We start from the raw sequence: 5927 nt of genomic DNA, 5'->3' as shown, positions 1-5927 counted from the left end.
GCATTGTGAGCTGGGAGGAAGAATTTGGTTATGAATGAGTTTGTGTGGCTAAGAACAACAGTTTCCGGTCCTGGGATGTGCATTTTGTGGTTTGCGGGCCATACATCAAGGGGTTAAAATCAAGCTATGTGTCACTGGCACTACTATCATGAATACTGCAGATTTTATCTTGACTGCTGAGGACGCTAGGTAGACAACAAAAATCATAATTACAAGGTCTTCCAGTGGAGAAACAGAGGCTAATCTTGTCGTAACCATCAGTTTTGTGTAGTTGCGAGCTAACTCAGAAGATGGCGGCATATTCAGAAAATAGCAGATGAAAGTAGAAGATGATGTTCGTGATGGAAACGTTTTGGATGGTACTTTGGAATTTGGAAATATTAAAGAAAGTAGAGAATCGATGGTCTAAGTGACATGGCAGGGATTTGATGAAGGCGGTAGATAGCGTATTGAAACACAAGAGGTGGCATTCAAAAACTCTATGTCGTGAAAAAACTTAATGTTAAGCTATTAGTTTTTAAGCCTTCTAAGGCTTTTGAGTTCCTTCAAAGCGTTGAATGAAGAGAAAGAAAAACTATAAAAGCTTTTGCCTTGAAAAAAAGCGAGAAGCCTTATAACGTGTGTGAGAGTACTAGGAAAACTATATAAGGAGAGAAGATTGAAGAGTTAAGGACCTTTCCCCTTGATTGCAATTGTATTTTGAGAGAGAGGAGGGTGGAGGGTCGAATGCTAGAGTGAGCTCTTGTCATGCGAATTTGGAAGTTGAAGAATTTGGATTTGTGGCACCGAGTGTCGACTCTAGGTTGTGAAGGTACGAGAATATATTCACTTGGTTTGTTTTCAAATTGTTGGTATTTTCATTGTGTTGTGGTGTATTGTCGAATATTTAAATTTTTCAAGTTGTGTTGTGCATCCGACAAAGTCAATTATCCCAACCGGCACTCCTTAAACGTCTCGTTATCGGGTTGTGAGTGAGGCTTGTTTTCGATCACTGCTTGTGTAACATCTCTTTTTTGGTGCCCCCACTAAGGAGTGCCAAATTTTCTTTGTGCGTGATTTGTGGATTGGTTTCTTGTTTGTAATTGTTTTTTCGATGGCTAGTTCTTTTTCTGAATTTATGGTAAGAAGGGAGAGGATCCTCAGCATTCCTTGAAAAACTAGAGCTTGGATGTATTATCCAGCGAATAAATTACTCAACTCTGAAACTCCAAATTCTAAAATTTCAATTGCTGGATGAAGGTCGTAATTGGTTTGAGGATTATGATCGAGAAATCCTCCTGTTCCTATGGAATATGAAGCAACTAAGTAGGCGTTCCTTGATTTTTTTTAAGAAGACTGAAACTTCCTAGGACCTTTGGAGAAAAATAGAAACTTGCCAGAAGAGAGAAGACCAGACCATAGAATTTTTTGCCATGGACTATGCTAGACTTTGGGATCGTTGGAATGTATCATTAGGCCCAGGAGAGAGAGCCCCGAAAATGTTGAAAATCAAACATTTCATTGAAAAATTGTAGGGAGAGGTGAGGACAAAGTTAGAAATTAAGGAACCTAGTACTTTTGAAGAAGCTACGATGATTGCTCTAGAAAAAGAGAGAAAATTTAAGAAAATTATAAAAAGAGAGACATTTAGAACACCTATTGAAAATAGAGACCGAAATTGGCAAGGAAAAGACTTTCAAATGTTAGCACCAGAGATTGAGGATCAATTGTCTGGCCAATTACAAAATATGAGATTAGGAGCTATGAGAGGAAAACCTTGGGGAAGAGGAAGTGGAGGACCTGTAGGATAGACCAATCAGGAAAATTTAGGAAGTGGGAGAGGAGGAAATGGTAGAGAATATTTTCGTAGACCGATGGTGACTTGTTTTTCCTGTGGAGAGTTAGGTTGTGTGAGTACAAATTGTCCTTATCTGCCTAGAGCAGGTGGGGATATGTATCCTTTACCTCAAAATTTGCCTAACAGACAGAATGATTTTGGGATAGAAATTAAAAATGATTCTACCTTGCAAGAACCTAGGTTGACTGAAGAAGAGAAAGGAAAAACTACCATAAATTGTGTTCTTTTAGAAAATCAAAATGTGGAAAATAAAACTGTTGATGTAATGCTTGCAATTAAAAGAAGAAGAGATGCTAAGAGAGATGAACCTGAAACTAGTAAGGCTGGTGAGGAAAGAGGAAGAAAAACAAAGAGAGGAGAGAAGAAAGAGAAGAGAGAGGAAAATAAATCAAGAGCACCTAGGAAACATTATCATGTTGCTCACATTCCTTTGGGGGAAGGAGAGAGTGATTATGACCGAAAAAAGGATATGATGGGTAAGAAAGCTGATATATCTTTTGCCCAGTTGATGGAGTTGTGCCCTAAGATGAGAGGACAATGGAAGAAATTAGTGAATCCCAAGTATAAGGAAAAAAATAAACGAACAGTGAGAGTTTTGAGTATTGAAGAATTGCCTGATATTTGTCCTATTGTTGATGCTTAGTATAAGAATCAGAACATAGGAGAAGCATATATTGATGGAGGAGTGCAAATTAGTGTGATTACTCAGGCTTGTATTGAGCAGTTTGGACTTTGAATCATCGAAGGGTCTAAATTTCGAATCAGGCTTGCTAATCATGCTAAAGTGAGGTGCGTAGGTATGATTCAGAAATTGGAAGTGAAGGTTTATGGAGTCTTTATGAAAATTGATTGTCATGTTATGCTAGTAGGGTTGGGAGCTTTTCCGCTCATATTGGGTAGACCTTGGCTTAGGAAAGCAAGAGCAATTCAAGACTGGGGAAAAGGGATAATAACAATAATTTATGATCGAAGGGGAGTACCAAAGAAGTTTGACATGTCTTTGAGAAAGGAACTAGTGAATGAAGATGAAGAAAATGAGGAAGCGAGTGATAGCTCTTCTGAGGAAGATGATAGTGAGAATGAGAGTTAAGAGAGTGATTCTGATAGGGAGGTGTCATCTATTGCAGTTGAGTTAGTGAGTTTTGAGAGAGAGGAAGAGAGAATTGAGGATGAATTTTTGAGTCTTTTGGAAGACTATGAGGGGGAGGGCTTAGAAACTATAAGTTTTCAAGATGAAGTTGAGGCTTTGAATTTGTTGCCTAATGAGTTTGTGGAGATTTGTTGTGAGTTTGGTTATGAGTTTGTTAAGCAAGAGAGTATTGAGGATTTAGGTTTTGACTCTTGTGGTGATTTTAGTGTTGGTGTTGCTGACTCTGATGAGTCTTGTGAGTTGTTTGGTGATGGTTTGAGAAGCCCTCGAGAGGCTTTTATTTGTAGTGTTGATGATGTTATTTTGAGTAGACCTAATCTCTTTCTCCTTGATAGTTGTGTAGATAATTGTTTGGTTGGTTTAGGCAACAATGTTGAAGAGACAACTTCATATGATAGTCTTTTAGTTTCTTTGAGTTCTCCTAAAGTTTGTGATGATGTTTGTATGACAAAGCTAGGGTTTTGAAACAAGGTTTGAACCCTTTCTATATTGCCAATATCAAACTCATCCACAAACATTGCTAAAATCTCAGAAAAATAGATCTCTTCAAAACATCCATCCAAACAACGTTACTTCAAAGAGTCAACTTTTTCTATTTCTTTATCACAAAAATTCTCAAAAGACTTTTCACAAATAAGTACTTTAGGCAACACATTAAGGTCATTATCCTCATCCAAACACCCAATTGTCCAATTTTCTTCAACATCACAACTTTCTTCAAACTTTTTACCCTTAGTGTTAGATCTCTCTTCCCTACTTTTCAATATTTTCCAAAGCCTTATTCAAATTTTCTCTTAAATCCTCTTCAATATCACACTCAGGGTCATCAAATCCCCAATCACAATCTTTTCTTATGGGAGGATGGGAAGGGTATGTGGATTGTCATTGTGGGTGATGAGATGTTTTGCTTTGACAATGTGAGTTGTTTTGAGAAAATTGGATTTGAAAATTTTGAGGATTTCAAAGAGAAATTTGTTTATGATTTTTGTGTGCCCGTTCAGAAGTGGTTTGAGAATGGTGTATCATGGATTTTTTTGATTTATGAGTTTGAAGAACTCATAGATGGAGTGTTGGATTCGATTTTTGATTGGCTCATAAATGTTGCATCATTTTATGAAAGCAATTACTGCACATGAATGTTTGCAGACTAGGGGAGGGCTAAATATGTCAAGAGTTTTTCTGAAAACTGAAAACCCCTAGTCTAACTGTAGTTAGGTTTGATTTCTGCTAGCTTAGTTGTTTGCGTGACAGTTTGTTTTGTTGTTTCGTAGTTGGATTTCTTGTGTTTGTCTAGTTTAGGATTTGTTTCTGTCATTTTGTTTGATTTGTTGAGTATGAAACTTGATAGCCTTGGTCGAGCTTGGTATTTTTTTGGACAGATTGATGCTGGAGTTTACTATTAGCTACTGAACATTGTGGAGCAAGGTTTGTTTCTTTGTTGAGACTCTTGCACATCACGGGGACTATGGATTCACGAGCACTTCACATTGCACTTGTTGATGCACTACACTCGGGGGTCGTCTCCTGTTCTTATCAAATACTTCCATGCCATGGGTTGGGATTGTGCACATTTTGCACATCGTTGAGCACTTGCACGGCATGAGGTCTACTGCAGTTATATGCAGTAAATCTTAGTTGCACGAACACATGAGAGAGAACCTGTCATTGAGTACGCACATTTCTTGCACGCATGATATTTGGGATGTTCATCACAAATTTAGAAACCTCTGTGTTGAGTGGGTAAGGTGGTTGGGTGAGTTAGAGGGTCGTGAAGGATGTCGCCAGTTCTGAGATGGGCTGTCCTTATCTGGTCAATATCTTGAGGGCCATCTTTTCTAGAGTGTTGGTGAGATTATGGGCGAGAGGAGCGGAGTATGTTATATCTTTTTGAAGATCGTTGAGAGGTGAGAATAAGGATTTAAATAATCAACAAACTATGTTTGCATTATGCATGACGCATTGGCACATTTAAGTTGGCATGCCAAAGGATTTGACGGAGTGTATGAGGTGCAAGCCAAGATGCAAAAATTCCAAGAAACACTTGAGGGAAGAGCCATACAGTGGTTGAGAAATTTCAATATAGGGCATTTTGCAAATTATGCAGCATTAAGGGATGTATTTCTGAATAAATTCCAGAAGGAGAAAACTCTGAATGATGTGCTTAGAAAAATCAAAGGGATTAAGCAGATTAAAATGTTTGTGGAGGATTACACTTAGAAATTCAATCAGTATTTGAAGAGGCTTACAAATGCAAAAAGGCCTACAGTTGAAATGTTGGCTGGATATTACATGCATGGTCTATGGAAAGAATTGTGGAATGCAGTAGCAAGTGTAGATGTCTGAGCAGGTTTTAATTTCTTGTTGGACACTACAATAAGAGTAGAAAAGAGATTTGGAGTTACAAGTCCGAGTTCTTCAAGGAAGAGTTCTCAGGTGAAAAGGAAGAGGAAGAAGGAGAAGAAGAAGAAGAAATCTTTGGATGACAGTAGTGATGATCTAGAGTTACAAGTCCAAGTCTCTTATGATTGAAGATTCGAGTCCACAAGCAAGAACGAGATATATGATTAGAAGTAACTAAGGAGGATCAATCACAAGTATTTGTTGGGAGTCATTTAGTCAAATGGCTTCTAGACAAATCTAACCTACTCGATCTACATGTTAGCATCTTGTAGAGTATTGTTCTGTGGCAACAAGGGTTTCAGCATGGCAATCTATAAGTTCGACGATTGATACTGCTGTGATTTGTGGAGTATGAATGGGAAAAGATTTCAAGTCTTGCAGATTTTTTTCCGAGAAGTTTTGTGCTAGGAACACTACTTCCAACTCTGAATGACCCAGTGAATCATAAGGATTTTGGTATAAAGGGTATATATACATCAAGTATAGGCATAGCAGACAAAATGGCCTTGAAAATATTGAAATGAATGCAGGGAATATGGC

This window comes from Lygodium microphyllum, chromosome 3 (genome assembly GCF_053477565.2).
Source record: "Lygodium microphyllum isolate KBCC chromosome 3, Lygodium_microphyllum_v1.1.10, whole genome shotgun sequence".
In the NCBI taxonomy this organism is placed as follows: domain Eukaryota; kingdom Viridiplantae; phylum Streptophyta; class Polypodiopsida; order Schizaeales; family Lygodiaceae; genus Lygodium; species Lygodium microphyllum.
Note: the sequence above shows the minus strand (reverse complement) of the source record.